We start from the raw sequence: 12,344 nt of genomic DNA on the forward strand, positions 1-12,344 counted from the left end.
TTTCAGTTTGTTTCTGTGGTTGATTAAATCTAAAAGTTCTCATGGGGGATTGAACACATGTCTCCAGAACATTAATGAACTGACCTAACACCTCAGGCCACCAGAGAAAAGCTGCTATGTGCAGCTTATATCAGGGTTTTTTAGTCTTTTCTGTGGATGTTGGACATTAAAATAAAAAGTAAACTGTCCAAGGATCAAACCAACAACCTCCCAGTCCTTAGAGGAAGACTCTAACCACTTGAGCCACTGAACCAGAGACAACAACACATCTACTTTTACATCTTTTTCAGTCTTTCATCTTGGTATTAATATTTAAAATGGACTGAACCATCCAGGGCTTGAACCCAAACCTTCAGAATCTCTGAGGAAAGACTTAACATCATGGGCCACGACCCCAGAGATGCTGAGATGCTTTAAACTTTAAAAGCACTTTAGTTTTTCCTCTGTCACTTAGAGAATAAAATGTAGAAAGCAGAGCTCTGGATTTGATCCACTGGTTTCAGACTGAGAGACAGAACCACAGCTGATCTCACTGAGCTACTCTTCAACCTGGATGTGCAGCTTTTTGTTGTTGTGTTCATTGTTCACTTCCCTCAGAAGCAACAACAGAAAGAAGTCAGTAGCCTAGAGTTGAACCTAGGACCTAAGAACAAGGAGGAGTTACTAGGGCGTCTCACCTCACTGAGCTATTCACAAAGTTTAACCAAAGGAAGTTTGTCCTTAGATTTCTAGATCACCAGCCTCAGCACCAGCTCATCCTTCTCTACTGGGTTTTCTCTTCTCACTAAATGAGTCATAAAGTCTCTTTGAGGATCAGTGTTAGTGGATGTGGACAGTTGTAGTTTCTGACACTGACCACTGGAGGGCAGTGATGGTGATAGTTTAAAAACACTTCCTGTCCTCTGGGTTCATTAAATCGTTCAGGATCAGGAGGAACTCTGATTTATTTGAGCTTCATCACTCATCCTCCTCCTCCTGCTGCTGCTGCTGCTGAAGGTAAAACCGTTTCTCTGGTTCCTCTCCTTTAGTCTGGTGTCAGTGTTTGTGTTGATCAACAGGCTGCGTTCACCTGCGCAGGTGAGTGTGTTTTCAGAGCAGTGAGCCTCCTCCTGCCTCTGACTCATCAATTCACTGGTTAAAGAGTCAAAACAGACTCTGCAGACTGACCTGCTGCTTCCTCTCAGTCTCAGTGTTCACCACTAAGTCACAGTTGATCAACTCACTGGAGAAACGTGAAAGAAACACGCGGACAGAGGCAACGTGTTGCTGATCAGCTGTTTCCACTTCGTGATCAGTCCGCTGCGTTCAGGACAAATCGGACATTTCAGACTCTTTGGTCAAATCCAGCTGCATTTAGAAAAATAATTAACTGACAAAATAAATGTTGATTTAAAGACGTTTTTCTGTATTTTATCAACAATTAAAGAATCTAATGCACAAAGCTGTTGAAGTGTTCACTGTAGAAACAAAACTGTCATTTCTTTCTGTAACTGATAATCTCAAATGATAGAAACATGGGTGATTTTTAAGATCAGATGGAGCTTTGTTTAAATGTGCTGCAAAAATATAAATAAAACTGAAAACATATAATGTGTCGTCCAACAGAAACTTAAACATTTAGTTCGTATCTGTGTGTAAATAAGAAGAATAATGTAGAAGGAGTTGGTCTATGAGTTAAAATGTTGAGGCTCCTTCTGTAAAAGCAGCTGTAATTAGATAAACAGTGTCTCTAATGTTTTGGACTTTCCATTACATACGTTAACTTTTCAACAGGAACAAATGATGAAGGTTTGAGGTTGACTCCACATGGAACCTCCTCCTCTAGTTTGTTTGTGTGTGTTCACGTCATTTAGACTGAGTTCAGTCATTTTTCACGTGTGAATCCAGGACGTGTCGTCCTTCTTTTTATTTTTCAGATGAGTTTCCAGGTGAAAACTGAAGATGAGTCGTGGTCTGACTTGGTCTCCTTCTCATCCTGAACCTTTCCTCAGAGCTGGTCTCATCATGAGCTTCACAGAGAAACCTTCTGACTTCAGGTCAGCACAGTCACCTCAGAAACAGCAGAGAAACTAAGACTCACTTTCTTTGGACACAGTTATTTTTATTAAATGATAAAATGTTCTTCCACAGTGACTCCTCACAGGAAACTGTATTAAAATGTGATTTGTTGTTTTTTATGGTAAAATAAAAGCTTTTTATCAAACTAAAGAGTGATTTATTTCTTTTTTGTTTGGATTGTTCCTAATATTTTATCCCTGTTGTTAAACTGGTGGTTTTGTGGTGAAACATCAGTGTGAGGCTTTAAAAGGACGTTTGTGTGTCGTCCACCGTGTCTCTCAGGTGTGGTGGTGAAGTTTTGGAGGTTGTGTGTTCAGCTCCAGGTCAGACAGTGACTTGAAGGAAGTCCTCCTCACCCAGAGGAAGGACGGCCCTCACCACCTGAGTGGTTTCAGAGAAAGAGTCGTTCATCTGACTCGTCCCAGTCATTTGAGTCAGGAGTTGACGGTTCGGATGTGAAAATCTCAGGAAAATGTGAAGGAGGGGACTTGAACCCCGACCTCCCGATATGAAACCCTTTACTTTACCTCTACACTAAAAACCCAGAGCCCGCTGGCTCCTGCCTGGAGCTGGGTAGTTGCCTTTTTTCAGCGTTTGGCCACTTCAACCAGAAATAGAAGTTAAAAATTTGATATTTTAAGTTGAGAAGTAGCTCGGTGCGTTAAAAAGCAGCCTCCAAATCTGGAGGTTGCAGGTTCGAGACCAGGTTTTATAAATAAGCTTGTATACTTGTCATTGTAAAATAAAACAAGTCTTCGTGGGACTTGAACTCACAACCTCTGTACCTCCAACCCTTCTTCTTGCTTCCTGAGCCACTTTCTCACACTTTTCCATCATTTTTTGGTACATTTGTCATCTAATTTTGGGGAAATTTTTCAGATTTTAGAAAAAATAAAAAAGTTGGCTCCGCCTCCCACAGACTCCGCCCCTCTGAGGAGCCGTTCAGCTCTAGATTCAACTCCCGACTCACTGAGCCGTTCAGTCAGTGACTCCCTCAACCTGAAGACTCTCAACCTCAGACTCTCCTCTGGACTTTGGAGAAGCTTTGAGTGTTGGACCAGTGAAGCAGCTGAAGACTGAAGACACAGTCTCTCAGTGTTTTTACAGCCACTAACCCTCCACCTCCAAATGTCTGAACCTTCTAACAGCCACAGCTCTTTGAGCTCATCTGAAGATCTTTAGTTTAAGTTTGAGTTAAATTCACATGAGCAGAAGAATTCTTCTTAGAGTTTCCTGAATCTCAACATTATCAAAGACCTGAACACTTTAAAACCACAGAAACACATCCAGCAGCTTTTTCTTTCTTTTATTAAATATGTAAATAACTGCACAACTTTTCACGTGTGACAGATTCTTTGGAGCAAAACAACAAGAGTTTACACACAGCGTCTGATTAGTTACAGCATCAAATGTTTGAGGCACTCAACAAGGAAAACATTTCAGATTTATGAAAATATGATTAAAAAACATTCAAAATGAAATGAGTTCATTCGTTTTCACTGCAGATCCTTAATTCCTACAAAGCTAAAATATACAGAAAGATGAATGAAAACTAAGCTACTTCGAGTACATACAGTGATATAATATGAAAACATGTACTAACATGAGGAGGAGCTTTTACACTGGAGAGGAGCAGGGACCTGGTTTCTAATGTTCTTCTTCACTGTACAGTTTCTTTAATGTTGTTTGTTGTTCATCAGGATTTCTGGTTGACATTTAGATTTTCTCAGGAGGGATTTCTCCACCTGAATCTTTCCCCTCAGATCCTCCCGTCCAGGTTCTTGTCGTGGTGTCGTCCTGAGGGCTGCTCTGGTTGTGGTGATCCATCAGCATGTTCTCCACCTGCAGTAAACACACATCACGTCACTGTTCTTCATTTCACATCATTTACATTTAAATAAAAATGCACATCTCTGTTGTTCCAGGCTTGAAATATAAAACGTCGCGTGTCCACCTGTGATTTCTATGATAAACTGAGTGTCTTTAGGCTGCAGACTGCTGGTCAGACACAAACAAGGAAACAAAAAGATGACTTTACCATGAAGAACTGGAGGCTCCTGGTTTGGGTTTATATGCACATGTTCACATTTCTTCTCCATGTTACACTGATGACACGTCGTTTAAAATAGTAGATAAATATTTGTAATGTCGTGTTTACCTGAACCGTGTTAATATTAAATTAATGCTCAAACCAGTTTATTTGGGATGAAGCAGTGAAACTCTACACAATATTTTTTAACTTTAGCAAAACAACACAAGCTCCTCCTCTATTATCTTCAAAGCTAACAGCTAAACACGAACAGGAAGTCAACTTTAACACGAATTACTGTACCTGGATATGACTCTCAGTGTCTTCATGTCGGGTTTTACTTATTTGTTCCCTATACAGTGCGACCAAAGTCATTAACATTAATCAGGTTAATTAATCAACACCATTGACTGATCAACACCTGTTCACTACTTCCGGTTTCTTCTTCTTCAACATTAAAATGACCTGTAACAGAGATTTGTCTCCATCTGGCGGTGAAACGATGAACTACATCATGTCGCTTTAATAACAGAGAAAAATCATCACGACCACTGCCATCCGGTGGTCACTGTCTGTAACTACAACTGTCTGAAGAATGTTATCTGCCCTCCAGTGGTCACAGCAGGGAACTACAGCTAACTCCTAACACTGTAAAAAATGGAAAGTAAGAAACTGATCATTAATCACTGAGAAAGGAGAAGGGGTAGGATTAATTAAGCTTCTTCCTACTTCCTTTGGGACATTTTATGTTAAGACTGTTTTTGTAGTATTGACTACTTTGATTTCTGTGTGTGTTTTCTCATGTTCGAAGTAAAAGCTTCATTCAAAAATAAGACATAAAACAACATTTATTTATCGCACATGTTGGAAATGACCTTGTCACAGTAGTGCAGAAGTTGGTAGGAATATATATACAAGCAATCTACAAACAATAAAAGACAGTATGAAGTTTGAAAGAAGGTACAAAATACACAAGAATATGCAACGATCATCATGGAAAACCAAGAAGTGCCATTAATTAAGTCTTAAATGAGCATTTAAGTTTTTCTGAAGGTGCTGAGCTCTTAATCTTAATTCTGAGACATTTTTTAAATAACGTCTCTGTAACCAGTCAGTGAAGAGTGAAGCACAACAAAGCAAAGTGTAGATGAAAGTGTGTCACAATAACAACAATAGTTTATCTCCATCTCTGACAATGATACATAAAGCAGAGGCTCAGTGTGAAAACTGCAAATGAAATGAATGTTTGGTTGAAAAAGGAGTAAAATAAACAGTACAATAAACACAGAAGTGAAGAGACACATTAGAATTTAGAAAGACTGTTGATGCTAGTTGATTAATGTGTCCAATAATTCAGGAGAGGGACTGGTCTTTACTTGTTGGTGTTAATAGTTTGTGCAGCTCTGTTGAGGATCTTTAATCTCTTGACTCCACCTCCCAGTAACATGGTCCAGTCAGAGTCTCTCTACACACAAGCTGCTGCTGATTCAACCTCTGAATCATCAAGACTCAGCTCATCCTCTCTCAGCTCACATACCGTCCTGTTCACCGCCAGCTGTAGAGAGAACAACAACAACAGTAGATAAGTCAGTGTTTACAGAGAATCACTTCATCATCAGCAGCAACAAATATTCACAGTCCACAGAATTCTTGAGCCTGAGAATATTTTTAACATGAAGGACAATACATATGGTTCCTTTTACAATTAAATCTACTTAACTACTACTACTTTAGAGATGGATTTCCAGCTGTTCCATTTCAATAAAGAGTCTGAGTGTATTGATGAACATCTCATGTGTTTGTGAAGCATCAGCTGACTAAGAAACATTGAAGATATCTGATGAAACTAATGACAGAGATACAGATGTGATGACTGGACCTCAGCAGAGGCTCTGCTCTGTAGAAAGACCACATGGTTACTAAATGTAATGATGGTTCTGTGATTTACAGGCTTCAGTCAGACTGATCTCAGAGCTGTGACAAAGATGAAACTGATCAGTTGTTTAGTTTTGAGGTGAGAGAACAAAGAGTCTGAGATCGGATCTGATGAATGAGGACCACTGTCTCTATTCATGTAGTAAGGCTGTCAGCTGGAATCCACATTTATTTCCTGAAAACATCAACACAACAAGCTTCAGGATGATCTGATTGTCTCTTTCTGTCCAGTCTGTCTCAATTCTCCTGTGACAGCATCTCTGAAGAAAACAGCAGCAGGTTTCCAGGAAACACTTTAGATTCTGTGTCTAGTACAAAACTACTGAAAGAAGAATGAACTGACTCCAACCCTCCACTCACCTCAGAGTCTCCAGTCTACAGTCTGGACTCTTCACAAGATCAAGAAGATGCTTCACATCTGGATGGTTCAGGTTGTTGTAACTCAGGTCCAGATGTTTCAGATGGGAGGGGTTGGACTTCAGAGCTGAGACCAGAGAATCACAGCTGAGCTTTGACAACCTGCAGCACCTCAAACTGGATAAAGAAAAAAAGAGAAGTTGAAAGGAAAAAGTTCAGAAATTATTGCTGTTGTTTTGTTATCATTCATTCAGGTGTCAGACGACCAGTGGATCCATCGCTACAAACTCATGTTGACCAAAAAACAAATGTCTGACATTTATGACTAAACATGACGATGCATTTCATCACTGATTCATGTGACATTTATCAATTTTTTGATGAGATGTCAAAGTTAATCAAGTAGAATATCAGCCTGATGTCTGTAGATTAGTGTCAACACAACTTGGAATAAATGAGAAAAGATGGAATAAAGACAGATGGAATAAAATAAGTTGTGCAGTGTTCACTGTGGCAGTGGAGCTGAATCATTCTGCTGGAGAATGAGCTCCTCTGACCCTCTACTGTTGGGTTACTGGGGTGGATTGTCCATAATGGAGAGTAGTTTATCCAATGTCCTCTTGTCCCTCACAAATGACTCCAACTCTCTACTGATCACATGTCCAGTCTTTCAGATCAATTTGCTGGTCCATCTTTTTTGCTGCTACTACTCTCCTAACAAACCACAGGAAAGAACAGGGCACTCGCTACAACAGACTGGTAGAAAGACTCTAGTAATTCACTGCACACGTTGAAAGACCTGAGCTTCCTGAGAAAGTAGAGTCTACTCAGGTCCTTCTTGTACACAGCATCTTAGTGGTCCACTACTTCCACCTCCAGGCCCTGGATGGGGATGAGCTCCACTGGTGACCTCTTCCAGCTCTGTGATCTTGTCCACATTCACGAGTAGGTGGTTTGCCTGGGACCACTTCACAAAGTCTGTGGTCAGTGTCCTATACTCCACCTCCTGTCCATCTCTAACACACCCTACTACTACAGAGTCATCAGCAAACAAATAAAACATGATGTCTGACCTCAGAGTCTCCAGTCTACAGTCTGGACTCTCCAGAAAACCCCACAGATGTTTCACTCCTGAATCCTGCAGGTACAAGTTGTGACTCAGGTCCAGATGTTTCAGATGGGAAGGGTTGTACTTCAGAGCTGAGACCAGATAATCACATCTGATCTTTGACAAACTGCAGAAACTCAGTCTGAATAAAAGATAAAAGACGTTAGGTTAGAAGGTCTGTGTATCATTAATTCATTTGATATTTCATTAAGAATCTTGACCTGCAGGATTTCAATCTGAATAAAGAAAAATAAGATGTGTTCAGGTTTTAAATGTGTAGCTGAACCCAACTACCAGTCAAAGGTTGAACACACCTTCTCATTCAATGGTTTCTCTTTATTTTTACTTCTTTCTACATTGTAGATACATACTGAATATATTGAATATACAAAGCAAGATATATAGAATTGCGCAGCAAATAACGTTTCTTAAATATGTTTTACATTTTAGATTCCTCAAAGTAGCCACTCTTTGTTTTATTGACATCTCTGAAAACCTTTGACCTTCTCTGAATGAGCTTCATGATTTTCATCTCACAGCTGAGTCTTGTCAGGGTTCACTTGTTTTCTTGCCTTCTTGATGAAGTTGGGACAATCAGTTGTGTTGTGTAGAAGTCATGACAACTGTTAGAATTTATATCATGGCAAGAACCAATCAGCTAAGAAAGGAGAAAGGACAGTCCATCATTACTTTAAGGACTGGAGGTCAGTCTGGAAAACAGCAAAAACTTTGAATGTGTCCCCAAACTGGTTGACATGAGGATCCCAGGAAAAGAAGACCAAGAGTCACCTCTGCTGCTGAGTCACCAGCCTCAGAAATAAAAAGTTAACAGCACCTCAGATTAGAGCCCAGATAAATACCACACAGAGTTCTAGTAGCAGACACATCTCTACATCAACTGTTCAGAGGAGAATCAGGTTTATGGACAAATAGCTGCTAAGAAACAACGACTAAGGAAAAACAACAAGCAGAGGAGATTTAGACCAGCTGAAATCTGTGCTTTGGTTTAATGAGTCCAAATCTGAGATGTGTGAATGGTCTCTACATGGATGGTTCCCACTGTGAAGCATGGAGGAGGAAGCATGATGGCATTTATTTTTCAACAGGACAATGACCCCAAACACACCTCCAGACTGTCTAAGGGCTATTTGATCAAGAAGGAGAGTGATGGACTGGCCTTGCCTCCACAGTCATCTGACCTAAACCCAATCCAGATGGTTTGGGATGAGATGGACCACAGAGTGAAAGCAAAAGGGTCAATAAGTGCTCAGCATGTCTGGGAACTCCTTCAAGATTGATGGAAAACCATTTCAGGTGAGTACCTCATGAAGCTCATATAGAGATAACTAAGAGTGAGCAAAGCAGTAATTAAAGCAAAAGTTGGCTATTTTGATGAATCTACAATATAAAACGTGTTTTGAATTATTTAACACTTATTTAATGCTTTCAGAGAGAATCTACATGTAAATAGTCGTGAAAATAAGAAAAAAATATTAAATGAGAAGGTGTGTCCAACATTTTGACTGGTAGTATATGTCTCAATTATTGTGGATCACTGACACTAACATGAAGCTTCAGTCTGACACTGTTTAATTCATTGAATTGTTGTAGAACAAAGTTCTATCTTTTAGTTTCTGTCCATGAAAACACAAAGATAGTGACTGGATTTGTGGAGCTCTAACTGCTGCAGCAGGACATTAGTTTAAGATCAACTTTACAATCATTCATTCACAGAACAACACTGTAGAGTTTGTCCTCCATCTGGTCACACTGGACTCAGATTATTGGGAGATTTCTTCACAGACAGTATGAAAAGAAAGAATGATTACCGACTACAATAACTCTTTAGTGTGTTAACCCATCTATAGATGAAAATTAAACAAAGACCTGAAGTGTTCTGACTTTGTGTCCTTTCATGTGAATTTCCACCAAACCTGACAAGAGAACTGATAAAACAGGATCTTCTGTCTTCAATCAATAATAATTCAATAAAATGAAAGAAAGCTGAAATAAAAACATAAATAAAAAACAAAGCAGTCTGAACTGACCTCAGAGTCTCCAGTTTACAGTCTGGACTCTTCAGTCCAGTACACAGCTGCTTCACTCCTGAATCCTCAAGGATGTTGTTACTCAGGTCCAGTTCTGTCAGATTAGACGACTGGGAGCTGAGAATTGAGGACAGAGCTTCATAGCTTCTTTTTGAGAGGTTACAGCCACTGAGTCTGCAGAGAAAATAAAATATAAAGAACTAGTCAGACTTGTATTTTCCTCAGCTTAAAGATTGCTGTGTATCTATTAATGACTAAAACTATCTCTGTACTTACAGAGCTTTGTTGGAGGCTTTGACCACTGGCAGCAGCCTCAGAAGAGTTTCCTCTGAAGCAGAGTATTTCTTCAGGTCAAACTCATCCAGATTATTTTCTGATGACAGTAAGATGAAGACCAGAGCTGACCACTGAACAGGAGACAGTTTATTAGTGGAGAGACGTCCTGATTTCAGGGACTGTTGGATCTCCTTCACTAGAGAACGATCATTCAGTTCATTCAGACAGTGGAACAGGTTGATGCTTCTCTCTACTGACAGACTCTTACTGATCTTCTTCTTGATAAACTGGACTGTTTCCTCAGTCTTTGAGCTTTTTGTCTGTTTCATCAGGCCTCGTAGAAGAGTCTGATTACTCTCCAGTGAAAGACCCAGGAGGAAGCGGAGGAACAAGTCCAGGTGTCCATTTGGACTCTGTAAGGCTTTGTTCACAGCTCTCTGGTGGAGATGTTTTAGATCTGGTTTGTTAAACATTTTAAACATCCAGAAAGTAGTTTGTTGTTCTTCCATCAGATTAACAGAAGAGTTGATGAAGGTCTGATGAACATGTAGAGCAGCCAGAAACTCCTGAACACTCAGATGGATGAAGCAGAACACCTTGTCCTGGTGCAGTCCTCTCTCCTCTTTAAAGATCTGTGTCAACACTCCTGAGTACATTGAGGCTGCTCTGATATCGATGCCACACTCTGTCAGGTCTGATTCATAGAAGATTAGGTTTCCTTTCAGCAACTGATCAAAGGCCAGTTTTCCCAGAGACTCAACCATCTCCCTGGTCTCTGGACTACAGTGTGGATCTGTCTCAGATCCTCCATCATACTTGACCTTCTTCACTTTGGTCTGAACCACCAGGAAGTGGATGTACATCTCAGTCAGGGTCTTGGGCAGCTCTCCTCTCTCTCTGGTTTCCAACACATCCTCCAGAACTGTAGCAGAGATCCAGCAGAAGACTGGGATGTGACACATGATGTGGAGGCTTTGCGATGTCTTGATGTGGGAGATGATGCTGCTGGCCTGCTCCTCATCTCTGAATCTCTTCCTGAAGTACTCCTCCTTCTGGGGCTCAGTGAACCCTCTGACCTCTGTCACCATGTCAACACACTCAGGAGGGATCTGATTGGCTGCTGCAGGTCGTGTGGTTATCCAGAGGTGAGCAGAGGGAAGCAGTTTCCCCCTGATCAGGTTTGTCAGCAGCACATCCACTGAGGTGGACTTTGTGACATCAGTCAGGATCTCAGTGTTGTGGAAGTTCAGAGGAAGTCGACACTCATCCAGACCATCAAAGATGAACACAACCTGGAACTCTTTAAAGCTGCAGATTCCTGCTTCTTTGGTTTCAGTGAAGAAGTGATGAACAAGTTCCACCAAACTGAACTTTCTCCCTTTCAACACATTCAGCTCTCTGAAAGTCAATGGAAATGTGAAGTGGATGTCCTGGTTGGTTTTGTCTTCAGCCCAGTCCAGAGTGAACTTCTGTGTTAAGACTGTTTTCCCAATGCCAGCCACTCCCTTTGTCATCACTCTTCTGATTGGTCCATGTCTTCCAGGTGAGGCTTTAAAGATGTCTTCTGGTCTGATGGTTGTTTCTGGTCTGTCTAGTTTCCTGGATGCTGTTTCAATCTGTCTGACCTCATGTTCATCACTGACCTCTGCAGTCTCTCCCTCTGTGATGTAGAGCTCTGTGTAGATCTCATTCAGAAGAGTTGAGTTTCCTGCTTTAGCAATCCCCTCAAACACACACTGGAACTTCTCCTTCAGACTAGATTTAAGTCCACGTTGACAAACTGCAGCAATATGTTCTGAAAAACAAATAACAAATAGATCAGTGAATAAATTATTTTGAATATATGTTTGTTTATCTTTTCTCCATCTCTTGAGACATTAGTAATGTTTAATTCATTCATGAGGTTCAATGTTCATAGAAATCCTCTTACTTCTCTCCAGACGACGTCACCCAGCTCCTCCTGCTTCATTCTCCTCAGGAATAGTTCAGTGTGATCTTCACAAATGCCTCTCTGCTGCTCCTCCTCTGCTCTTCATCCTCACCCTCCAACACCTCCTCATCCTCCCTCTGACTCTCTAAGCATTCTGGGTAATCTGGACTCAGATCCCTCTGAATCTTCTTCAGCTCCTTCTTCACAAAAGTGACAGAAAACAGAAAACTATCTGAATAAGAACCAGACTGAAATCATGGAGACAAACATCAGATCCATGTTGGACAGACTGACAGTCCACTGGTCTACAAAGAGCAGCATGGAGATGATGGAAAGTATTTTTACTTTTATGTACAGACCTTAAGTATGGGGTCAAGGTGTGTTTGATGTGATGACAGACTGATCACTGAGAACATTTAAACTCTGCTGCTTCACTCTGTGAATGATCATCAACAATTAGTTTCAACTTTATTGTCTCCACCATCTGTGATCAATGTGTGTTTTCCCTACAAACATAAACCACAGTGAGTTAATGATAGTGTGTTGTGTAGTGAATGTTCTGATCAGAATAATCTCTACTGTAACATTAATAAAGAGGTGAAA

General features: G+C 40.6%; 1 long non-coding RNA gene and 1 pseudogene across 1 annotated transcript; one reads left to right on the forward strand and one right to left on the reverse strand.

Moving 5' to 3' along the window:
- Positions 1-12,344, reverse strand: part of LOC125001213 — a 30,905-nt pseudogene that overhangs the window by 14,662 nt on the left and 3,899 nt on the right.
- Positions 378-2,208, forward strand: LOC125000827. Its single transcript, XR_007111402.1, has 2 exons — positions 378-996; positions 1,917-2,208. It is a non-coding gene; the product is annotated as an uncharacterized LOC125000827 (long non-coding RNA).

This window comes from Mugil cephalus, chromosome 23 (genome assembly GCF_022458985.1).
Source record: "Mugil cephalus isolate CIBA_MC_2020 chromosome 23, CIBA_Mcephalus_1.1, whole genome shotgun sequence".
Lineage (NCBI taxonomy): Eukaryota > Metazoa > Chordata > Actinopteri > Mugiliformes > Mugilidae > Mugil > Mugil cephalus.